Raw genomic sequence first — 26,775 nt, forward strand, 5'->3', positions numbered from 1 at the left:
GGCCAACACTGTCACTATGTTACTGACCATGCTGCCACTAGATCCTGCTGATGCAGTGCATGGCAGCCACACATGTCTCTGGCCCTCTGGGATCTTCCCAGGTACTTGAGACCTGGATTGGCCACTGTTGGAAATAGGATACTGGGCTTGATGAATCTTTGGTCTGTCTCAGTTTGGCAATGTTGAAGCTGTTACTGCTGGCCAACACTGTCACTGAACTACTGCCCTGTTTCTCCAGTGCAGCCGAACTGCTTCTGTGCATATTTATCACCTTTGCCATCTATTAGCTCAGTGTTGCTACAAACCTAGGACCCCTTTTACAGAGGCACGCTAATGGATTTAGTGCTCGCTAAATGCTAAGATGACCATAGGAATATAATGGGTGTCTTAACATTTAGTTCATGCTAAATCCACTAGTGCACCTCTGTAAATGGGGCCCTTAGTCAAGATGAATCTACAATGAGGCTACGTTCTATCAAATGCAAAAGGCTGCAATACCAACAGTGGTCACAAGTTTCATGATCTTTTATTAAACTAAAGGGTACACTGCCACCTTGTGGCCACTTCTGGGATGCACTTCCACACACAAGTTTATGGAATTAGATAGGAATACATTTTAAACAGCATGTTATACTTTGATGTATCTGAACTCAGGAATGAAAAAGCACATTTGTGTGTCTGTCATTTAGACCTCAAATGCCTGATGCCAAGACCATATAACTAACAAGTGGAAGTGATAAATAGGACAGAATCAACCTTGCTCCTAAATATCCCTCCAGTGGAGTTCCCAAAAGAATATGCTAGAATAAGCAGACCCTGCCTAACCTACAGAGTGAACTATGGAAAATTGCAGGATGGTGCATCTAACAATACCTGTTCCTCTGGGCTGCAGTGCATAACACAGGTAAGTGCTAGAAACAGAGAAAAGTATCATGATTGATAATGAGTACAGATTATCTGAGATCCTGCAGCTCAAAGTCAAGATTAACTGAAATACACTATAAGGTCAATTCCATAATCTAAGCACCTGCATTTAGGTACTCCTTGTGTGCATAAATGTCTAGAATAATAGCACTTATGCGCTTAAGGGCATACTTACATATTAATATGCTAGCAGAGCACCTAAATGCTATTCTGCAAATACCTGCTTAACTCAGAAAGGGGCCTATACAGAGGTAGAGTATAGACAGGACAAGGGCAGGGCTCCTAGTGATGCATGTAACTTACAGAATATGAATTTATTTCTTTATAAAATATTTATACCATTTTAATGACCATAGTCATTCAAAATGGTTACAATAAAACAAAAAACAAATACAGAGTAAAACCAGAGCATAATAAAAATAACAAGTAAAACATAAGCCTGGGCAAATAAGAGTATATTCAAACCGCTCTGAAAAGAGAATAGAGACTGCTGCTCTCATAACCCCATTGATGATTTATTCTACCCCTCTGGTTCTACCACCCTGAAGTGCAAAGTGATAAAGCGAGTGCAACGTGATGCGTGTGGGAAAGAGGAACCCAAACTATAGCCATGTGATGCAAGGTTCCACATTAGGAATCACCAACCAGGAAAAGGATCTAGGTGTAATCATTGATGATATGTTGAAACCCTCTGCTCAGTGTACAGCAGTGGTTAAAAAAAGCAAATAGAATGTTAGGAATGATTAGTAAAGGAATGGAAATCAAAAATTAGAATGTTATAATGCCATTGTATCACTCTATGGTGTGACCGCACTTTGAATACTGTGTGCAATTCTGATCACCACATCTCAAAAAAAGGATATAGTGGAATTAGAAAAGGGGATGGGATGACTTTCCTATGAGGAAAGGTTAAAGTGGCTAGGCTCTTCAGCTTGAAGACGAGATAGCTGAGGGGAGATATGATTGAGATCTATAAAATACTGAGTAGAGCGGAACGGGTAGAAGCTTGCCTATTCTTTCCAAAAATACTAGGACTAGCGGACATGCAATGAAGCTACTAAATAGTAAATTTAAAACAAACCGGAAAAAATATTTCTTCATTCAACGTGTAATTAAGCTCTGGAATTCATTGCCAGAGAATGTGATAATAGCAATTAGCTTAGCAGGGTTTTAAAAAGATTGGGATCATTTCCTAAAAAGAGAAGTCCATAAGCCATTATTAATTGTTTATCATTTATTAATTTGATATACTGCCTCTTTTGAGCATGAGTCAAGGTAGTTTACATACAATTGTACAGGTACTTGTACTGTCCATGATGGGCTCACAATCTTTGTACTTGGGAAAATCCACTGCTTATTTCTAGGAAAAGCAGCATAAAATCTGTTTTACTGTTTTGTGATATTTCCAGGTACTTGAGACCTGGATTGGCCACCGTTGGAAATAGGATACTGGGCTTGATGAACCTTTCGTCTGTCCCAATATGGGACATCATCATGTTGTGGTTTACTGCTTTGTGAATTTTGGTTAATAAACCTTTTTAGAAGCTCCTACTTCTGTTTTGTTTGTGTCTTTTGGAACCATTTTTTCCTTCCATCCTTGTTTTTGTGTCTTTTTGCTTTCTGTGGAAGTATTTTGGACCCTCCTTTTTGCTTGGCTTATGTTCTTAAGATCCACTTCCTCCATTTCACTAGCGTCACAACCTCCCCACCCGGAAATGTTGACAAATATCTACTACCAGACCTCAAATCTGTAATGGGCACATAATGAGATAACAAATCATTCAAATATTGTGATTTACTCCTGTATAAAACAGAGGCTGACTGAAACTGCTATTTTCAGTTTTGGCCCAAACTGAAACTACTACTGAAACTTCTGGCTGAAACTGAAACCGCCTAGTTACAGCCACGGTTGCCAGATGGGCGGTTTTCCCGCCCAATTGGGCGGTTTTCCGCAACCCGCCGCGGGAAACTTTTGCCCGCGGCGGGTTGCAGTTTTTTGGGCTCGTTTTGTTTTTTCTGTGCGGGTTTTGGGGCGGTTTTTCGGCCGGCGGGGTGGGGTTAATGGTGACAGAGGCGGGGTTTGTGACATTTTGGGCGGGGTTTGCTGACGTATTGGGCGGAGCGATGACGGTGGGGGAGGGGCTGATGACGGCAGCGGCGGGGATGATGACGGAAGGAGTGGGGCTGATGGCGGCGGGGGTGATGACGGAAGGGGCGGGGTTGATGACGGCGGGGTGGGGTGATGATGAAAGGGGCAGGGTTGATGACGTCGGGGGTGGGGTTTGTGCGGTTTTTGGGCGGGTTTTGGGCAGTTTTGTGTGGGAATTTTTTTTTTATATGGCAACCTTGGTTACAGCCAAAACCAAAACTAAAAACTAAAGTTTAGTTGTGTGAATGTGAACAGTGAGGCCCACTGGGGATTGTCAGAGCTTGCAGTGGGAAGGTCTCTGCCAAACCCTCAGGAGATTACCCTCCAGTCCCAGGAAGTGCAGGCACTGGTTATTTTAACAAGGGCTTCTCAATAAGTCTGGCATGTTTGGGTTCCAAACTCATACAGATGTAGTTACATATCCTCTGAGACAAGAACTTTGTAAGAATGTATTACAAAAAAGAAAATCACAATTACCAGCTTTTCATGCTTATCCAAACTGTGCACAAGTAACAAGAGAAAGTAGCACTGAGATGTTTCCCATTTTATATTTACTTATAAAACTGATTAAGGACAAGCATGATACAGATTCTTAGTAAAATAGGATAAAGGAGTCCAGTCACTGGTCTACATTGTGGACATTATGCCAGCCTGATGCACAATCCAGAATAAAAAAGCACATTGATGGTACTGAATGCGAGGTCTATATATTCTAAAAAAAAAAATTACAACCAAGAGCAATTCATTTCTCAAATTATTTTCTATTATATAAACTGCATTTCATTGTAACAGCATTTCCCTACTAATACTGTAATCTGACCAGTACTTGTGCTTGAAAACAATCATTGCAAGTTCCTTTCTCGTAGAATCTAGCTTCTGCATACCACAAGTTTAATTAAAACACTGCACCTTCATCATACCCAACAGAGCCTGGAAATTCTTTAGAATCACCCAAATAGTATCCAAGCCAAAATATATATAATAATTTAAATAATGAAAGACCATGTTTTATCTCCAAGCAAAATTGCCTCAACACACATGGACTTCAGCTAATAGGAACTGAAACTAAAGCCATATCCCCGATATTCATAGCTATTTAACCGCCAGAAATAGCCCATTGATAACTGCAGTAATCCAGGGAGCTCATAAAACAGATTCTGTACCACTGTTTGCAAAGCCTCTTCCTTTAAATATGGTTATTTTTATTTAGTTACATTTGTACCCCGCACTTTCCCACTCATGGCAGGCTCAATGCGGCTTATATGGGGCAATGGAGGGTTAAGTGACTTGCCCAGAGTCACAAGGAGCTGCCTGTGCCTGAAGTGGGAATTGAACTCAGTTCCTCAGGACCAAAGTCCACCACCCTAACCACTAAGCCACTCCTCCACTCCACTCCACCATTTTTGGATGGCCTTGAGCTTTGCAAATGCACTTTGACTAATACATGAAATCTGTTCTTCACCTATCCCCCTAAAGGCTTCATCAAGGTAACCTATGTAATATCCTGTGACAAAACAGTGGGTTTCTAAGCCTGGAAAACTGTATTATTTCATGAAGTGTATTTCTCTTAATTGGCCAGTAGATGGCACTTGTTTTGAGTTTTAAAGCTTATGGAAAGGCAATCTGCAGTACCATTGGGTAGCTACTGTCAAAATTGATGCCCTGGGCTCTGATTGGCCTTGGATTTCAAATCTAGCCTGAAGGTACTGGATTTTCCCCAGTCTGAGTCATTGAGCGGAGAGAGAAAGATCTCTTTACTGAGGCCCTGTGAGCAGTTATAGTTTATAACCTATGAGCAGCTATATTTCCTGAACTCCCAGGTACTACCGAAGTAGTAAACAAATGTTTAGATAGTTTTATAATTGATTAATATGCAGTTACCTGTTATTGTTTGTTGAGTTCAACTTTTTCTATTCACTGTTCAAGTTCTGTGACAATAAACCTTTTTTAGTTTATTGACTCTGCTGTCCTGGACTGACTAAGAATCCTTGTGTGTGTTTATTTATTTATTTATTGCATTTGTATCCCACATTTTCCCACCTTTTTGCGGGCTCAGTGTGTGTTAGTTTCTGGGAGATGTGGGACCCCTGGAGTGTGGTCCAAGTGTCCTAGAAATCACCAAAGTATAACATGAGAGTGGGAGACTCTCCCAGAGACAAGTAGGACCCAGTCAGTGGGAGGAGGGTGCTAGTGTAGAGCACATGCAGGCGGGCCTAAGCAGTGCTGGGGACAAACCTTCTAACCAAGTCAGATATTTCACATTACATTTTTGTAATGAGGTGCCCACCTGTGAAGTATGATTTTACTCCCAAAGCTGGTAAACTGCAAAATGCATTCAAATTATCTGTTAAATGCATAATATTCCAAAGATTTCAGAGAACATGACGACCCATTTCTCTACAGTGAATTTCTGTCTACAGAATACATGCTATTCTTTGCAATATTTGAGCATGCATAGAGGCTGTAAACTTATTTAAATAGGCCTCTTACAATCAGTGGCAAGCTCTTCATCCCTTTATATTCCAGGAAATCCAAATGAATGCAGTGGAACTCAGAGGCCTTCATTCCTACACCAGATACCTAGCACAGGTTTCAGTGAGCAGTTTCTAGAAAGACTGGTCAAGCAAACTTGAACCTGCTAGTGTGAACTGGACATATTTTGGAGGTAAAATGCTTGGTAGCAGTAGTGTTGGTTCACTTTACTTTTCCTTAACTAGTTCAAAAGATTTCAGCTGTGCATGCTATGATGATAATGATTTTTAATTCTGTTAATGGACTTGCATTTAGAATCCTTTCATCCACTTCTGTTATACAGAAGGATATCTTCTATCACATTTACAAACAAAGGGGTGTAGTTATTAATGTAAGCTACTGTTAACAAAAGTTATTCTACCATTAACTCATGCAATTGTAGCACAGGTCCTACTTATATATATAAGAAGAGCCTAATTACGCTGTCAGCTAGAAATGCAAAGCCAACATCCAGAGAATATTTGTTATTACCTAATTGTAAAAACGTAAAGTACAAATCTGTTTATACAGCTGGGTTTGCTTTTCTAGGATCTAAATGCTGAAATCTCATTCCAAAAGAAATCAGAAGCGTAAGCTCCTACCTTCTATTCCAAAATGCTTTAAAAACTTATCTGTTTAAAAAATATTTCTCTATGTAATCATTAATGTTAAAACCTCATTCTAATTATATGTAAACTGTTGCTCATTGTTTAATTGTAAGCCACGTCAGGGCCGCAAAGAGACTGAGCCAGGCCCGAGGCAGGGCCGCCGCTGCCAGCCCCTCCCCCAGGACTGCTGCTGCCGCCCCCCAGACCGCTGTGTAGCCAGACTACAAAAATTGGGGGAGCCGGAACACAAAGTGGAGGGACACATTTTGCCCCTCCTCCCTGCCCCTGCTGCAGCTCCACATACTTTGGCTGGCGGGAGTCCCCAAGCCTCACCAGCAGAAGCCTTCCTCCAGCGCTGTCCTCCGTCGCGTTGCCTTCCCTGCGGCTGCTTTTCCCCTCACATCACGCATGCAGGGTAGGCAATGCGACAGAGAACAGCGCTGGAGGAAGGCTTCTTCTGGTGGGGCTTGGGGACCCCCACCAGCCAAACCAGAGGCCCCAAAGCCCTGTGTCTGGTCCTCCCTAGCCTCTAAGGGGGACCCCGCACTGGAATTTTCTCTCTCCTGCTCCTGTTGGTCAGAGGCGTAGCCAGACAGCAGATTTTGGGTGGGCCTAGGCAAGAAGTGGGTGGGGCACCAAGTGTTCTCCCCCAACACCAAATAAATATCTAAGCTGGTGGAAAAATGTTTCTCTGTACCTTAGCAGTCTGCACCAAGCATGCTCTGAAAACTATTGTGGAGAGAAGTGTTTTTGTTACCATCAGGGGGAAGTCTGGCCAAGCTAAATTTGTGCTACTGTTGGATGGGCCTGAGCCCTAACTGGGTGGGCCAACCTGTGGCTACGCCACTGCTGTTGGTTCATGATTACCCAGGTCCCAACAGGGAAGGAGAGAGACAGACCCCGACACCGGGCCTGGGGGAATCCTGCCCCGCCCCCTCCCTTAGCAGTCTCAAGCCACGTCGAACTGAAATCTTTTTTTGGATAATGTGAGATATAATAAATAAATAAATAAATAAATAATACTATCCTGCTTATAATCGAATGAGAAAAACGCCCAAGTTCCGACCTAAATCGGGAGATGGACGTTTATCTCACAAAAACGAATAAAGCGGTATAATCGAAAGCCGATTTTGGACGTTTTCAACTGCAATCCGTCGCGGATGCGGACAAAGTTGATGGGGGCGTGTCAGAGGTGTGGCGAAGGCGGAACTGGGGCGTGGTTATCTGCCGAACAGAGATGGGCGCATTTCACCGATAATGGGAAAAAAGTATGCGTTTTTAGCTAGAATTTAGGACACTTTTCCTGGACCCTGTTTTTTCACGAATAAGGCCCCAAAAAGTGCCCTAAATGACCAGATGACCACTGGAGGGAATCGGGGATGACCTCCCCTGACTCCCCCAGTGGTCACTAACCCCCTCCCACCACAAAAAATGAAGTTTCTCAACTTTTTATTTTCACCCTCAAATGTCATACCCAGCTCCCTGACAGCAGTATGCAGGTCACTGGAGGAGTTGTTAGGGGGTGCAGTGGACTTCAGGCAGGTGGACCCAGGCCCATCCCCCCTACCTGTTACAATTGTGCTGCTTAATGCTTATTAGTCGTCCAACCCCCCCAAACCCACTGTACCCACATGTAGGTGCCCCCCTTCACCTCTTAGGGCTATAGTAATGGTGTAGACTTGTGGGCAGTGGGTTTTGAGGGGGATTTGGGGGGCTCAACACACAAGGGAAGGGTGCTATGCACCTGGGAGCTCTTTTACCTTTTTTTTTGTTTTTGTAAAAGTGCCCCCTAGGGTGCCCGGTTGGTGTCCTGGCATGTGAGGGGGACCAGTGCACTACGAATCCTGGCCCCTCCCACGAACAAATGCCTTGGATTTATTCGTTTTTGAGCTGGGCGCTTTCATTTTCCATTAGCGCTGAAAAACAAAAACGCCCAGCTCACACATTGTTGAATAAAACATGGGCGTCTATTTTTTCCCAAAATACGGTTCGGTCCGCCCCTTCACGGACCCGTTCTTGGAGATAAACGCCCATGGAGATAGGCGTTTTCGTTCAATTATGCCCCTCTATGAGACCTAAGGGCTCTTTTACTAAAGTACTACTACTACTACTACTGCTATTTGACATTTATAAAGCGCTACTAGGGTTACGCAGCGCTGTACAATTTAACATAGGACAGTCCCTGCTCAAAGAGCTTACAATCTAAAGGACAAATGTATAGTCAGTCAAGTAGGGGTAGTCAAATTGGGGCAGTCTAGATTTCGTGAAAGGTATAAAGGTTAGGTGCCGAAAGCAACATTGAAGAGGTGGGCTTTGAGTAAGGATTTGAAGATGGGTAGGGAGGGGGCTTGGTGTAAGGGCTCAGGAAGTTTAAAGCACACTAGAATCTGGGCTTGCGCATTGTAAGACAGGATTTTACAATACACCAAGTCCAGATTTAATGCAGCACCTTTTTATTACAAGTTGTGTGTTAATGTTACCATTAGCATGTAGTACCTGCAGAGAGTTAACGTGGGAGCAGTTACCACCTCGTGGTGCATTAGCCACTTAGCTCACAGTAGTTATAGCATGCTAGTTGGCTAGCACTTCCAATCCCACTCTGTGTTCATAACACACACCCCTAAAAGAAAAGTTCTAAAAAATTCAGCAATGCTCTGAAACTTGTGGAAACAGGGAAACTACTTCAAAATGCCTTAGGGGCCCTTCTACTAAAGGGTTGGCATGAGGCAACAGGCTTGCCGTGAGCCAATCTGAATCTACCACCAGGCTACTGAAGGAGCCTGGCGCTGGTTCTCACCCCCAGTGTGCGCCATTTCTGGTGCTACAAAATATTTTTGTACTGCCATTGCTACCAGGTTACCACCAGCTTAGTGTGGGAGCCCTTACTGCCACCTCAATGAGTGGCGGTAAAGTGCTCTCCCCCCTCCGAAATGGCTGCACGGCAAGTGGCTTACTTACAGCACAGCCATTTCTTTTTGAGAACAAAAGACAGCCTTTTACTCGCTGTGCTAAAAGGGGGTTTCAGTGCACATCAAAAACATGCGCTGATGCTAGCACAGGCCCCTTTTGCCGCAAATTAGCAAAAGCACCCCTTAATGTGGTCATGTGGTAGCCTGTTTTCGTGCATTTGCCACATTTTAAATGCTTAATGCGCTTTAGTGAAAGGGAACCCTAGTTACTAATAACATCTTAACATAAAATAACACATGTTAATGGTAGCCAACATTGATAACTTCACTCCAAAGAGACAACAGTCATCACATGGAATCTGATATAATGATAAATATTCCTCTGAACTGAAAACCAACAATGTATTTGATTAGAGAATATTGAAAGATGAAAGGCTTGGGGATGAGTTCTACGACATTGCCCTGAGGATGGGAACCTAGCAATCCCAAAAGCTTACATTTTTACATTTCTAAGAGCTTGATCCTTACCAGCTAATTTGACAGTTTTCTTTTAATAAATACAAAACATCAAAATACATAACTACCATTGTATGTATGTTTTATGATAAAAGTTGCTTAGGTTTAAGTGGGTTAGAAATAAATAAATATTAGTGAATAGACAGGTCTTATGTTAGCAATGTACAAAGAATAACGATATTATGAATGACAAAAAAATGTACAGAGCAGCGTCAGAAAACAGAGCTTTGCAAAATATTTACCACTTGATTGCAAAGCCCTTGCCCCTGAGATTGAATGATTTAAGTCCACATGTAGAGGGAAAACAGGATTGAATGATTGAAGCCTACACAACAAACAATGAATGAAGGAACTGAGGCAAGTTTTAACAATGAACGTCATCCTCATCTTTTCTCGTGTTTTGCTCTTTAGTACCATCAGCACCTCTGTTGGTAACAGTGGACATATTATTGGAATCTGCACTTACTGTATCCTGTGCTGATCCCTTAGAGCCCAATGGACCTGTGGAAGAACTTCGATATCAGGTTGAAATAAATGGAACTGACTATTGGCCAAGGGTGCCAGTAAGGGTTCAGTCTGAGAAAGACCAAAGTTTTACTCTGGCTACTCTTCAGAGTGAAAAAGAATACTCATTCAGGGTAAGAAATGCTAGTTGTTTATTGATAAGAAATCAGAACTACAAGTCCCTGCATGCAACGGGGTAAACCCAGGACTGGATCAACCATATCCTGTGAATCTGGATCCAGTTGGCAGCTTTACTCTAAATTTGTACCACCCTTTAGTAAAAGTGCACCCACGTATTGTACTGTACTGTGTACGAAACAGTCAACTAGACAGTGATTTCCCTTGAAAAGAAGGAAACAAAATTAAGATTGTACAGATGGCAGCAGTTACAAACACTAGACTTGTAAAACTGAACATTAAGAACAGCTTCTAACTCTAATCTGCATCCAAGAAAGACTCAGGATAAGGAACTTTTCCACTTGAATGACTGCAATTCAGCTGAACAAGAGTCATCATGGGATCTGCTCAGGGAAAGATAAGGCAGAGTGCCAGACTTTTGTTGTAGCTATGTTTTGGGTGGGTTTTGTTTTTGCAACATTTTGCTGGATTGCTTTTTTTTTTTTTTTTTTATGTCTGAGCTAAGTTTTTTCTCGATGCCCATATTGTATTCTATTGTACACAAACCGCTTTATCTGCTCTGTTTCACTAATAGAGGAGGCAACATGTGCACTGAATAATTCCTGCATTAATATTTCACCTTCTGCTATATGTGGCACCAATCAAACTTGAGCCGATGGTCCCAGCTTCAGACTATTCAAATGGGCACTAAATGCAGATTGGGTGCTCATTATTGGAGTGTATATTTGTGAAATGATAAAGATTAACTTAAAGATCAATATGTTTTTATTGTTAGAGATCTGCAAAGTAAAACTGGAGCTCTTTTCAGATTGAGGTAACATTTTATTACACCAACCAAAGCTGTTACGATGCATGAATTTTTCAGGTCTTCTTCAGATGTATGTGTAAAACTGAAGGAAGGAAACCTAGATACCTCAAGAGAGTGATGTAATGGGGAAAGCCCCACTGCGAAAGTGAAATTATACTAAAAAAGCATCTAGTAGCAGACACTTATTTCTTGGAAAAAGATGGAAATATGGAAGGTAACTGCACTGGAAGGTGCCTATTTTGCACCTGTTTTATGAAGACAACAGACACCTATTTGTTTTTGTATGAAACTGAGATTAATCCTGCAGAGATCATGCTTATATTGCAGGTGAGGACATTATGCCTATTTGAGAGCAGATATAAATGTCCACATGTAAGGTACGCAAGCACCCATCTTGACTAGCATATTTTATAATCAACATGCAAACCTCTTGACTTCACCTGTTCTCCAGCCACACTACGCCCCCACCACTGCCTCCAGTCACTGTTCCTTCTAAGCTGAGCAGGAGTCCTCCAATATTCCTCCAATATTGAGGCGGTGCTTCAATATTCTGTTTTCAATTGCTAGACAGGCAGGTTCCATAGAGTCCTGCAAAGCTTGCCTGTCCCTCACTATTGAAAATGTAATAGTGAAACAGCACCTCCACTGGCAGAAATGTGGGTAGAGGACTCGCGATCAGCTTTCAGGGAACAGTGTCTACAGTAACACGATGTACGTTCATGCCATTGCATGCACTTTAACGCCTGCTGCAAGTTTTATGTTCAAATGTTGTCAAAAGTTTTCACCCTGGTCCACAAAATCATTTACGGGGACGCCCCGACCTACATGTCAGACCTTATAGACTTGCCTATTAGGAACGCAAAAAGATCATCACGCACATTCCTCAATCTCCACTATCTTAACTGTAAAGGGCTAAAATATAAATCCACATACGCGACCAGTTTCTCATACATCTGCACGCAACTATGGAATGCACTACCAAAGACCATAAAAACAATGCAAGACCTAACCATTTTCCGAAGGCTATTGAAAACAGATCTTTTCAAGAAGGCGTACCATAAACATCCAGCCTAACTACCAAATAATAACATTATACACGATCTATACAAAATCGAACTTTTATCGCATGACTGCCTAATCTCTCTGCTATTAATGATCAAGCACTACCACTTTAAACCTTATGTCGAATAGGGTCTCTCTATAGTCGATGACCTAATGTATGTTACAACCCAATTCATTACTCAGGAACCTTCATGCAGTACTATAATGTATTCCTCTTTATCATGTATGTGTGCACAGGACATATATATATACCATGATCTGTTCCATATATACTATGTTCCATGTATATTCCATGTATGTTACCATGTATGTATGCACCGTAACGCAATACCATTGTAATTCTGTTACCCGGAAATGGCAAACGCCATTATGGCAAATGTAAGCCACATTGAGTCTGCAAATTGGTGGGAAAATGTGGGACACAAATGCTACAAATAAATAAATAATAAAATATATGCACTACAGTGACTTGATAAAACTACCCCCATTCCACTGGATTCTGTATAGGTCATCCAAAGTTGGGCACAGAAGGTTGTGTGTGGATTATATATTGCGTATAAACTAATCAGCTAATTAGGCATTAGCAATCAATAATTGGTGTTAAAAAGCACATAATTGGCACTAAGTAGGAGCTACTTGGATCAATCCTATGCCCTATTCTATAACATTCACACCTACATTTCATAGCAACTCTAAAGGGGATGTGGCCCTGAGAGAGGTATGGGCAGGTCAGGGATGTTACCAGAAATTAGGTTCTGGTATAGAATACTATCATATGTGCATCTAACTGCCATTATTTGGATATGAGCATTTATATCAGCCTTTGGCAGGTGTATATGCTTGTGTCCAAAGATAGTCATGAAATGCATACTAAGCTAGTATTTTGTAAAGGTCATTCTGTGCAGAGTGCTCTTTGCATGTTAGTTTAGTGTGGATCATCCCATTTATTGAATTCCTCCCATTATGAACAAAGATAACTGTTAAATTGACTTGTCAGATCTGGTCATAGAAGCCAACGTTTCAAAATGATTAGGGGTGCTGACAAGGGCATAGCCAGAAAAATTTTACAGGGGATGTGTGTCCCTCCCCCATGCCATCCCCCCGCTCCACTGCTGCTGCTTTCCATACCTTAAAATCCTGTCTGCTGCAGTCTTCACCTGAGCAATGGCAGCGCCACTCATAGGCTGCCCATGGCCTGCACCAGGACTTCCTACCTTAACAGTACCACCCCTCAGAGAGGAAGTCCCAGTGCAGACCGCAAGCAGCCTATGTGTGTCACTGCTGCTGCCCAGGTGAAGACTGCAGCTAACCTCCTTGATTGCAGCAGGCAGGTTTTTAAGGTGGAAGCATGGGCCAGGTCTGACAGGGGGTGCACCTTGTTTAAATACGCCACTGTGAACACAACCCAATGTTCTCCTTCTCCCCAGCCTCTCCCCCCAGTTTCTCTTGCCCCCCCCCACCCTTCATCCAGATTCACTCATTCCCCCTCCCCAGCCTCTCTCCCAGTTTCTCTCATACCCCCTCCCCAGCCTTCATCCAGATTTTCTCATGCCCCCCTGCCCCCTCCCTAGTATCTTGAATCCCCCTTCCCTCCCCTGCCTTTATATAAATTCTCTCAACCTCCCCCCCCGCCCCCCCGTGTTTGTCTACAGCATGGCTCCAGGCAGGATCTGGAGTTTTGCTCCTTCCATAGCACTCCTTGTCTCCCCTTGCATGGTCGGGCTCTGCAGATACTTGAGCCATTCCCCAACTTTCTGCACTGCAGTGGCTCAAGTCAGAGCTCGACCCTGTAGGGGAGGGACACAAGGAGCGCCGAGGAAGGAGAAAAAGAGCCCTGTTGGCTGCTGTAGAGGTAAAGGTGGAAGGCGGATGCGTTAATTACCCACCCCGTCCCCTACCAAGGAGGAAAAACATTATCTTGTGCCGTGGGCCAGTCGGGAGCGGCTGCAGAAGAAGGAGCGGCCAGCATTGATCAGGACTTCTTCGGAAAGTGGGAGACTAGGATACCGGCTGCTGCCTGCTACACACTTCCCATTGGCTGTGCCACGTGCCTGGGCTGGCTCATGTCATTTGCCGCGTATAGTGCTCTGGAGTCTCTCTGCTCTGGGATTAAAAAAAAAAATTATTTATATTAGTTTCGGCCAGTGGCGTAGCCAGACTGCCAATTTTGGATGGGCCTGAACCTAAAGTGGGTGGGCACAAAATTTTCTCTCTACCCCCCTTCCCAGCAAAATTTAGTCACACTAATCAGATGCATTTGTCACACAGGGGTAAAGTGCTGCTTTTCAGTGCATCAGGTTTCAGAAAATAATGTATTTAACAGCCTAACACCCTTTTTAATGAGCTTTCAGAGGCCAAAAACTCCTGCTTCAGGTCAGTATAATGCTTTTATGGTATCCTCTCCTGACCTAAGGAAGGAAGTATTGGACTCTAAAACTTTATTAACACAGGTCCCATATTACTTTATCCTAAATTAAAAATAAAATTATTTTCTTTACCTTTGTTGTATGGCCATTTACTTTTTCTCATTGTGTTGCTCCCAGTCTCTAGATTCTGCTTTCCTTCGTCTTTCTCTTGCCAGGGTTTCCTGTCCATTCATCACCTATGGCTTTTCATCTTTTCCTCACCCTTGTTCTCCACATGCCCCTTCCTCTAATTCTCCAGTCTTTCCCTACTCTGTCCTCTCCCTCTTTCCATCCAGCAGCTCCTCTCTTTCTCGCCCCATCCTTCCAGTGTCTCCCCTCTTTCTTTTGCATCCAGCGTCTCCTTTTTCTTCCTACCCTTCCATCCAGTGTCTTCCCTCTTTCTCTCCTCATCCTTCCACCCATCTACCCTCTCTCCTGATCCTTCCATCTAGTGTCTCTATCTCCCCTCTCCTTCTATCCAGTATCTCTCTATCTCTCTACACCTTTTCTGTTCAGTCTCCTTTCCTCTCTCTCTCTCCACATCCTTCCAGTCTCTCCCCTTTCTCTGCTGCATCCTTTCATCCATCTCCCTCTTTCTCTCCCTATCCTCCCATGTCCAGCAGCTCTCTCCCTTCCCTCCAGTCCCTTCTTCCTCTTCCTCCATTGTCCAGCAGCTCTCCAGCCCCTTCCTCCTCTCCCTCCCATGTCCATCAGCTCTCTCTCTCCCATGTCCAGCAGCTCTCTCCCTGCCCTCTAGTCCCTTCTTCCTCTTCCTCCCATGTCCAGCAGCTCTCCAGCCCCTTCCTCCTCTCCCTCCCATGTCCAGTAGCTCTCTCCCTTCCCGCCAGTCCCTTCTTCCTCTCCCTCCCATGTCCCAGCAGCTCTCTCCCTTCCCTCCAGTCCCTTCTTCCTCTCCCTCCAATGTCCCAGCAGCTCTCTCCCTTCCCTCCAGTCCCTTCTCCTCTCCCTACCATGTCCCAGTAGCTCTCTCCCTTCCCTCCAGTCCCTTCTTCCTCTCCCTCCCATGTCCCAGCAGCTCTCTCCCTCCCATGTCCCAGTAGCTCTCTCCCTTCTCTCTAGTCCCTTAGTCCTCTCCCTCCCATGTCCCAGCAGCATCCCTTCCCTCTAGTCCCTTCCTCCTCTCCCTCCCATGTCGCACTCAAGCAGCTCAGCCACTTTCCCTCCAGGCCCGCCCCTCCACATCCTTCACACGCTGTCGCTATCCTTTTGTCCCGCGGAGGCAGCGTTCAGCGTTTCCTTCCTGGCCTGTCTTCTCCCAGGCTCCACTGCATCAGTCCCGCAAGTGGAATCCTTCTCCTTTTCGCCCGTCGCGCTGCGCTGCCATTACACCAGGCAGCTTCGCTCCCCCCTGCTGCGTTCATCTGGCCCTAAGCAGGAAGTGCATCAGAGAGGGCCAGATGGACGCGGCAGGGAGGAGCGAAGCTGCCTGTGTGTATAGCAGCGCAGCGCGACGGGCGAAAAAGAGAATGCACTTGCAGCGGAGCTTGGGGAAGACAGGGCAGGATGGAAACACTGAACGCTGCCTCCGCGCGGACAAAAAGGCAGCGACAGCGCGCGAAGGATGTGGATGGGCGGGCCTGGAGGGAAATGGCTGGGCCTGGGCCCGCCCGTGGCTATGCCCCTGGTTTCGGGGGTGGGCCTAGCAGGGACATTCAGAGCGAAGGAGCAAGCAACACTGAGCAACAACATTGCCAATGCTGGCCATGAATTTTGAAAGTGCTTTTACTGTGTGATGCTGTGCTGTGCTGGCAGCAGCATATAAAGCTCCAGCCTCTGTTGCGTTCTGGGGCAGACCCCAAATATTGGGGGTTCTTGAGCACCCACAGCATCCACAGAGTAGCACCTATGTATCCAGTGATAGATATTTGTGTGATGATATGGGTTGAATACTCGTCTTTGTTGGATAAAGCCTTGTGCAGTCTATAAAACCACAGAAAATACATGGGCTCTGCAGTAATTAGCATGCAGCATCTTTAGTGTCATCTTGTATATGGTGACATTCCTCATTTACATGAATTCTACGAGTCAATGTAGTAAAACTAGTGGGAATCACAGCAGATTGTGTATTTGCTTTTGTGACCCTAGAGAAAAAGGAAAGGGCAGCAGAGCATGTTGCATTAAGTTATTCACCTGTCCTTGAGCTCTTTCAGTGCTTACAGCTCCTTAATCACATTTTGCAAGGCTTTATTGCCAGAATTGTATAAAGGAGTCAGTCCTGTCTTGAAGAAATAGGCTATTGAGATCCATAGTTTTAAAAAGGCTAACTTCATAGATGAGATGCTTACTGTTCTGTTATTATTTATTATTATTAATTATGATTTAATTACCGCCTTTGTGAAATAATTCACTCAAGGCGGTGTACAGTAAGAATAAATCAAATATAAGCAACAGACCATTATAGCAGTAAAAATATTCAACTAGCATACGGGCTCATTTTCGAAAGAGAAGGACATCCATCTTTCAACATAATCGGTATAATCGAAAGCCAATTTTGGACGTCCCCAACTGTGTTCCGTCACAGGGATAGCCAAAGTTCAAGGGGGCGTATCGGAGGCGTAGCAAAGGCGGGTCTTTGGCGTGCCTAACACTTGGACGTCCTCGACCATAATCAAAAGAAAAAAGACGTCCTTGACGAACACTTGGACGACTTTACCTAGTCATGTTTTTCTTACGACCAAGGCACAAAAAAGTGCCCAAAATGACCAGATGACCACCAGAGAGAATTGGAGATGACCTCCCCTTACTCCCCCAGTGGTCACTAACCCCCCTTCCACCCTCAAAAAATATATTTCAAAATATTTGTGCCAGCCTCTATGCCAGTCTCAGATGTCATACTCAGGTCCATGACAGCAATATGCAGGTCCCTGGAGCAGTTTTAGTGGTGAGCAGTGCACTTCAGGAAGGCGGACCCAGGCCCATACCCCCCTACCTGTTATGTCTGTGGAGGAAACAGCGAGCCCTCCAAAACCCACTGTACCCACATCTAGGTGCCCCCCTTCACCTGTAAGGGCTATGGTAGTGGTGTACAGTTGTGGGTAGTGGTTTTGGGGGGGTTGGGGGCTCAGCACACAAGGTAAGGGGCTGGAATCTGTGCATATTTATAGCCAAATTCGAAGGGGGCCATTTTAAGCCTGGCAATTATCTTTGAAAATACTCCTGCAACTCTCAATTCTATGTAGTAATGATTGAAGCTAATTTTATGAAGCTAATTTTATGTATTTTTTGATGGCATACGCATGTAAATGGATGTGTGCACTTTCAACCAACCTGGGTGTACACATCCATTTTACATGCGTTATTACATGTGTTATATATGTGAATTTCATGTCCTGCTTATCCTCGAAAAAAAGGAAATATGTATTTAGAACTTTACCCTAATGCAAGAGTTCACAGGATAAATGCTTGAAAAACACCACTTCCCTTAGTACTCTCCCTGGCTTTTCTTTTATTCTCAGAAGAATAATTATATGTAAGTATCTGTATTAGGTGTGCTTTGCTTTTTAGAGTTAGTGGTGAGTAGGAATTAGAATTCTAAAGTTCAAATCAGCTGTAAAAAGTTAGTACAAATTCAGAAATTGGAAAAAAAGAATCACAACATGCACATCAGAGTTGGATTTAGTCAGCTTCCCATCCCTACCAGTCATCAGGACTGGATTTGAAGTTAATTTACCCAACCATACCTATAATAAAAAATGTGTGGCATGAAAGACCTCCTTAGCTCCATTCCATGCATAACAGCAGTAATGTACATCACCAAAACAGGGAAGATAGGGTATCCTGATAGTGAGGTTGCAAAAGAGACCATAGTAGATCAGGCGTCCTTAAATAAAATAAAAATCAGGCAAAAGATTGCAAATTAATTCTGTCAAGTACTAAGCATGATGTAATAGGAACAACAAACATAGTTAGAAATGTCTATAAGCGAATGTCAGGAGCCTAAGAAATAAGATGGGAGAGTTAGAATATATTGCACTAAATGAAAAATTAGATATAATAAGCATCTCTGAGACCTGGTGGAAGGAGGATAACCAGTGGGGACACTGTCATACCGAGGTACAAATTATATCGTAGTGATAGGGTGGATCGAATTGGTGGAGGGGTAGCATTGTATATTAACAAGGGCCTTGAATCAAATAGATTGAAAATTCTGCAGGAAGCAAAACACTTCTTGGAATCACTGTGGATTGAAATTCCATGTGTAAAGGGGAAAAGGATAATGATAGGAGTGTACTATTGTCCGCCTGGCCAGGATGAACAGACGGATGCAGAAATGTTAAAGGAAATTAGAGACGCAAAAAAACTGGGCAACACGATAATAATGAGTGATTTCAATTACCCCAATATTGACTGGGTAAATGTAACATCGGGGCACGCTAGGGAGGTAAAATTCCTTGATGAAATCAAAGACAACTTTATGGAGCAGCTGGTTCAGGAGCCGACGAGAGAAGGAAAAATTCTAGACCTAGTCCTAAGTGGAGTGCATGATCTGGTGCGGGAGGTAATGGTGCTGGGACCGCTTGATAACAATGATCATACTATGATCAGATTTGATATAAGCTTTGAAGTAAGTATACATAGGAAATCAAATACATTAGTGTTTAACTTTATAAAAGGAGACTATGATAAATGAGAAGAACGGTTGAAAAAAAAAACGTAGGGGAGCGGCTGCAAGGATCAAAAATTTACATAAGGCGTGGATGCTGTTCAAAAGTACCAACCTGGAAGCCCAGGCCAATATATTCCGCGTATTAAAAAGGAGGACGGAAGACCAAACGACAGCCAATGTGGTTAAAAGTGAGGTGAAGGAAACTATTAGAGCTAAAAGAAAATCCTTCAGAAAATGGAAGAAGGAACCGACTGAAAGTAATAAGAAACAACATTAGGAATGTCAAGTCAAATGCAAAGTGCTAATAAGGAAGGCTAAGAGGGACTTCAAAAAAGGATTGCATTGGAGGCAAAAACACATAGTAAAAATTTTTGGTGGTATACTAAAAGCAGGAAGTCGGCAAAAGAATTGGTTAGATCGAGTAAAAGGGGTGATCCGGGAAGACATAGTCGTAGCGGAGAGATTAAATGAATTATTTACTTCAGTCTTCACTGAGGAAGATTTGGGTGGGATACCGGTGCCAGAAATGGTATTGAAGCTGACGAGTTGGAGAAACTTAACCTGGAGGATGTATGGGCAGTTCTACAAATGAAGAGTAGCAAATCTCCCTGGACCAGATGGTATTCATCCAGATTACTCATAGAACTGAAAAATGAGCTTGCGGAGCTATTGTTAGTAATATGTAATTTATCCTTAAAATTGAGCGTGGTACCAGAAGATTGGAGAGTGGCCAATGTAATGCCGATTTTTAAAAAAGGTTCCAGAGGAGATTTGGGAATTATAGACCGGTGAGTCTGACGTCGGTGCCGGGCAAAATGGTAGAGACTATTATTAAGAACAAAATTACAGAGCATATTCAAAACATGGATTAATGAGACAAATTGTCAACATGAATTTAGTGAAGGAAATCTTGCTTCACCAATCTACTACATTTCTTTGAAGGGGTGAACAATATGTAGATAAAGGTGAGCCGGTTGATATTGTGAATCTGGATTTTCAGAAGGCGTTTGACAAAGTACTCATGAAAGACTCCAGAGGAATGGAGAGTCATGGGATAGGAGGTAGTGTTCTATTGTAGATTAAAATTGGTTTAAAAGATAGAAAACAGAGAGTAGGGTTAAATGGTCAGTATTCTCAATGGAGAAGGGTAGTTAGTGGGGTTCCCCAGGGCTCTGTGCTGGGACCGCTGCTTTTTTAATCATATTTATAAATGACTTAGAAATGTAGAGTAACTAGTGAGGTAATTAAATTTGCTGATGACACATAAAGTATTCAAAGTCATTAAATCGCTGGAGGATTGTGAAAAATTACAAGAGGACCTTACGAGACTGGGGAGACTGGACGTCTAAATAGCAGATGACGTTTAATGTGAGCAAGTGCAAAGTAATGCATGTGGGAAAGAGGAACCCGAATTATAGCTACATCATGTCAAGGTTCCATGTTAGGAGTCACAGACCAAGAAAGGGATCTAGGTGTCGTCATTGATGATACGTTGAAACCTTCTGCTCAGTGTGCTGCTGTGGCTAAGAAAGCAAATAGAATGTTAGGTATTATTAGGAAGGAATGGAAACAAAAAATGAGGATGTTATAATGTCTTTGCATCGCTCCATGGTGCGACCATACCTCGAATATTGGTTTCAATTCTGGTCGCTGCATCTCAAAAAAGATAAGTGGAATTAGAAAAGGTACAGAGAAGGGCGACGAAAATTGATAAAGGAGATGGGATGACTTCCCTATGAGGAAAGGCTAAAGCGACTAGGGCTCTTCAGCTTGGAGAAAAGGCGGCTGAGGGGAGATATGATAGATGTCTATAAAATAATGAGTGGAGTTGAACGGGTAGATGTGAAGAGCTCTGTTTACGCTTTCCAAAAATACTATGAACTAGGGGGGTGCAATTGAAGCTACAATGTAGTAAATTTAAAATAAATCGGAGAAAGAAGAAACCTTTTCTTCACTCAACATGTAATTAAATTCTGGAATTCGTTGCCCAGAGAATGTGGTAAAGGCGGTTAGCTTAGCGGAGTTTTAAAAAGTTTGGACGGCTTCCTAAAGTGATGCATGTGGGTAAGAGGAACCCGACTTATAGCTACGTCTTGCAAGGTTCCGCGTTAGGAGTTACGGATCAAGAAAGGGATCTGGGTGTCGTCGTCGATGATACGCTGAAACCTTCTGCTCAGTGTGCTGCTGCGGCTAGGAAAGCGAATAGAATGTTGGGTGTTATTAGGAAGGGTATGGAGTCCAGGTGTGCGGATATTATAATGCCGTTGTATCGCTCCATGGTGCGACCGCACCTGGAGTATTGTGTTCAGTACTGGTCTCCGTATCTCAAAAAAGATATAGTAGACTTGGAAAAGGTTTCAGCGTAGGGCGACGAAAATGATAGTGGGGATGGGACGACTTTCCTACGAAGAGAGGCTGAGAAGGCTAGGGCTTTTCAGCTTGGAGAAGAGACGGCTGAGGGGAGATATGATAGAAGTGTATAAAATAATGAGTGGAATGGATCGGGTGGATGGAAAGCGACTGTTCACGCTATCCAAAAATACTAGGACTAGAGGGCATGAGTTGAAGCTACAGTGTGGTAAATTTAAAACGAATCGGAGAAAATTTTTCTTCACCCAACGTGTAATTAGACTCTGGAATTCGTTGCCGCGAGAACGTGGTACGGGCGGTTAGCTTGACGGAGTTTAAAAAGGGGTTAGATAGATTCCTAAAGGACAAGTCCATAGACCGCTATTAAATGGACTTGGAAAAATTCCGCATTTTTAGGTATAACTTGTCTGGAATGTTTTTATGTTTGGGCGAGCGTGCCAGGTGCCCTTGACCTGGAATGGCCCACTGTCGGTGACAGGATGCTGGGCTAGATGGACCTTTGGTCTTTCCCAGTATGGCACTACTTAATGTACTTATATGTACCTTTTTAAACTGCCAGTTTGATTGATATAACCTTTACCCTTCCTGGTGTCCCGATTACTCCATCTAAAGCAAGCCTTTTTCCACACTTAAATCTGCTTCCTCTCTTTGTTCCTGGTTCTTTCTTTTTCTTTTTCTCTTTCTTTCTCTGTCTCTTTTACTGTGGTTCCTACATATAGACTCATTTAGTCATATATATTGCAGCCTTTCTGGATAATGTTTGTATAAATTTGCATGCTAGTGTTTGTTTGTTTGTTTGTTGTTTACTATATTTTTGATTTGCTGCATTGTTTTGTTCTGGTTATAATAATAATCATAAAACTATTTGAAATAAAAAAAAAGAATGTCTGTATTAGCAGGACAGAATCAAATTCAGTGTGGGGATGGGCACCAAAAGTGTCTCAGCTGAAAAGTTGCTTCCTCTTTCTGTCTTATTTTAAAGGTGCGCCAGTTTTCCACCATTTGGTGGAAGTTTCAGTGGAAGTGCAAAGGTTTCAGCAACTACTTTCTCCGGGCCAGCAGCTCCAGCTCTCCGGTCTTGTGAGCAATGTGACAGCCAGAGTCTGTTAGATGCTTCCTAAAGAGGACAGTGTGATGAATGGTTTGAATTATCCCAGGTAGGCTCTGCAGGTGCTGGTCACATACCTTGATTATTTTTCAAATTGTGATGGGTAGACCAAGTATGGAATATAAACATAGAACAGTAGGAAAGAGTCAAGTAGAAATAATGATTAAAAGAGATGTAGGTGGTTATTTTAGAAGCCCTATTCGAGATGTAGACATGAAAACACCACATTTACTTTTCAATCTTGCATACATGTAGAAAACCCTGCTTTAGAAAGCTGGGATTTACATATGCAAATCATAAATACATGCATCCTGAAAAGGCAATATGGTCTGGGTTGGTTTTGGGGGTAATGTTCTGAAAGGACTTTATTGCATTGTAACTTCATAGGACAAAGTACATAGTCACAAAGTGAATTGGAGTGTGCTCTGTCATTATCAACTTGCTATAGCTCTCCCCTCCCCAACATCAATTATTGGGATTTTGTACTATATGGGATGAAAACTATAAGTTACTGAATGGTTAATCACTCAAACACACAATGGCATTTGTTGAGTAGATTGCGACTATTCCACATTCCTATCATTTCTTTGATGTGTTGACTTTATAAAGTGGAACATTTCCTTTCTGCAGCAGTTGTAAGTACATTTGTAAACAATTCTTAAGTAGGATCGAGGTGAACTGCTGATGAAAGGGGGCCAACTGTTCCACAAAAGAAAACACTAGCTGTCTAATTGAAGACCTGCAGCCACCGAGAACTTATACTCTAAGAACAAGTGTAATTTATAAGACTAATGTTTCAAGCAGAATCTTCAGAGCTGACATTTGAGACTGCAGGTACAATTAGCATTACACAGCTGAAATGTACATTTGCATTACTACTCTGTGGTGACTTCAAAAGAAAAATGGGCTCACAGTCTACTGGGTAACCAACGTATGTCAGCAGTAATTATTCACTCAGCTTCAATTATTAATATTACTTTCAAGTTGAAATCAATAAACTTGATCTTACACATCACCACCCTGTATCTGTTCACACCGAGCCTGCAAAGGCCTCTCCGGTACTATGTAAGACACATTGCAGCCTACAAATAGGTGGCGTGAAAATGTGGAGGTTACAATGTAACACATAAATAACATTCTTTCGGATTTTCTTTGCAAGTCCACCTGAGTCTGGGGGATTTGTCTTGGTAGAATAGTTTCCAAAAAGCTCAAAATTTCTCACTTTAAAGGTCCATATGACACAAATAAATTAATACAGACAGCAAATAAAGCCAATTAGATCAAGAATGTGTAGTTATAAGCAACCAGATAAGTGGGGGAGGGGAGGAAGGAACACTCTCAGTTTCAAATAAAAATCATACTGTTGATCAACTTGAAAAATAATATAATGCATTTAAAAAGGAATTAGTTAACTGTTAATTCTAAATTGTCTGATCTGAGCACTGAAATTATAATGTGATCACTGGAAAAGGATATTTCCAATCTCATCAAATTCAGATTTCTTTTGTGAATGTGAGAGCCATTAAGTTGCTTGAAAACCAATCATTAGTAATTAATTTTAAAAGGCAATAAAGAGAGGAACCATGAATACTGTTTGGACAAGCAATTAATCAATTTGAAAAGGCAATACACAGAGAGACATCATGAATGCTAAGAAGGAAATGTGATCCTGATCCGTGGATAACAGTATCAAATATAACTATGGCAAAGGGAGGAGAAGGGTAGAGATCTGGGATTTAGTAGCTCAAGGCAAGTTAGATTCAGGTACAGTGGGGATGAAGAATATGTGAATGGTGTCAATTTTGATTTAGGAAGAGGGGGTGAGTAGAAAGACAACACAACATATGTCTTCATCATAAAGTGTATGTGGACAGCCTTAAAGATCTTTATGTATACTTTGGAGGCAAGGTGAGAGAGGAGAGATATGATAGATATTTCAATACGTCTGTAGCATAAATGCATAGAAGGCAAGTCTCTTTCAATGGAAAGGAAGATCTGGAATGAAGGAAAGGTGAAAGGGGACAGACTCACGAGTGATCTAAGGAAATACTTCTTCATGGAAAGGATGGTGAATTCAGGACCGGTACTAGGGTTTCTGGTGGCCCTAACCATTCAGCATCTCCTCTCTTTCTTTTCTTCTCCAAACCCCCCCCATTCCCCTCCCCCAGGGGCATCTATCACCTTCTCACTCCCCTCCTTCCCCTCCCAGGGGCAGCAGAATGCATTTTTGCTTGGGAGAGACCCAAGCTCCGCCCCTGGTTTCACCTTCAGCTCCCAAGTTCCCACACCAAGTTTTTGTAAATCATATGCACGCTTATTCTATAACAGGGTGCTAAAGTTAGACACCATTTGTGAACATATGTTATAGAATATTAGCACTTACACACATAATACACACTTATATGCGTAAGTACTATTCTATAATTTACACACACAGGTCACATATGGTCCGATGCTCAAAAGCAAATGTAGGCCATTAGCTCCAGACTAGTGCCAGTGTTTGCTGGCGCACCATGCTTAAAAGCCCCTACTGTGGGGAATAGCAAGCGCACCGAGGGATTGCACATCAAGCATGCAAATGCACGCTGATGAGCTAAATCTCTATTCCTCCACAATGTTCAGCACACAGTGCACCAAACAAAGGCACTCCTCTTATGGCAAATCCTATGCCAGCTTGGAGCTGGCGTTAGGGTTGTGCCAAGCTATGAGGAGGAATAGGGGACCGGTCTGTCTTCCATATAGTTACTAGGAAGTCAACAAATGTTCCTTGTGTTTGGCATCTTCACACTGCATACTGGAAAATGTGCAAGGTTAGTACTTTTAATCATGTGTGTGAAGCTCCATTTTGTACAAAAATTCTGAGGCTTAAGGAGTGTGCGTTTTCTCTCAACAGCTTCAATGGAAGGAGTCTTTTCTACTTGCAGTTGTGTGGAAGGTGCTGCGGGCTCGGTCCTAAGGCAAAGGTAGCAGCAAATAATTCTGTAACTCTTCTTCTTCCTTCCCTCCCTCTCCCTCTGGTGCTCAACTCTAGAACTCATACACCAGGCACCATCCTCCCCTGAACTCCCCCATGCTCAATGCTATGAGCGCACTTAAATTTGCATGTCATTAGCATTGAGCATGAGGGAGCTGCTCAGATGCACTGATCGGGCAGTATTTCTCTGGTGCTGTGGCTTAGCAGATAAGTGCAAGGGGCATGCATGTAATTAAGTTATATGCTAAAAGTGCCTCAATTAGCCTGCTATAAACCTGATGTAATTATTCAAGTCTACGTCTAGCTGCATATTGCTGACTTAGGCTAGTATTCTCTAATGGCGTTTTGGTGCACAGATGCCATTACAGAATTGACGCTTAGCATGCAGCATTAGCACACCCAAATTGTGGAACCCGGCTATAAAATTGCCCCCACAGAGTATAATTATTCAATTACATGGAGCATTCCCAAATCAACCAATAACATTCACAGAACAGAAGCACAATTTCAAAAACATTCTTCAAATTGGTGTCACATCAGTGACAGCAACACAAACTCGTCCACTACCAGACACTGAGAAGTAACACAAAATCTTGCAAATAAACATTCAATCTGCATTAACACTACCTATGAAAATCAGCACTGCAAATATTCTAGAACACCAGAATACCTCCAATTGGAAAAAAGAAAACAGAACACAGAATCTACATGTTAGAAGAAACCTCCTCTGTGATTATAGTAGGAAAACACATGTGGAGGGGCATAATCGAATGGAAATGCCTATCTCCATGGGCGTTTATCTCCGAGAACGGGTCCGTGAAGGGCGGGCCGAACTATATTTTCGAAAAAATGGACATTTTTGAGTTGGGTGTTTGTTCTTTTTAGCAATAATGGAAACTAAAAACGCCCAGCTCAAAAGCGTCCTAATCCGAGCCATTTGGTCGTGGGAGGGGCCAGGATTCATAGTACACTGGCCCCCCTGATATGCCAGGACACCAACTGGGCACCCTAGAGGTCAGTGCGGTGGACTTCAGACAACGCTCCCACATGCATAGCTCCCTTACCATGGGTGCTGAGCACCCAACCCCCCCCCCCAAAACCCACTACCCACAAATGTACACACTACCATAGCTCTTAGAGGTGAAGGGGGCACCTACATGTG

The 26,775-nt window shown here is 42.9% G+C and overlaps 1 pseudogene; it reads left to right on the forward strand.

The window, feature by feature from the left end:
* The window catches only part of LOC115471343, a 149,969-nt pseudogene that overhangs the window by 100,369 nt on the left and 22,825 nt on the right, over positions 1–26,775 (forward strand).

This window comes from Microcaecilia unicolor, chromosome 5 (genome assembly GCF_901765095.1).
Source record: "Microcaecilia unicolor chromosome 5, aMicUni1.1, whole genome shotgun sequence".
NCBI classification, from domain to species: Eukaryota; Metazoa; Chordata; class Amphibia; order Gymnophiona; family Siphonopidae; genus Microcaecilia; species Microcaecilia unicolor.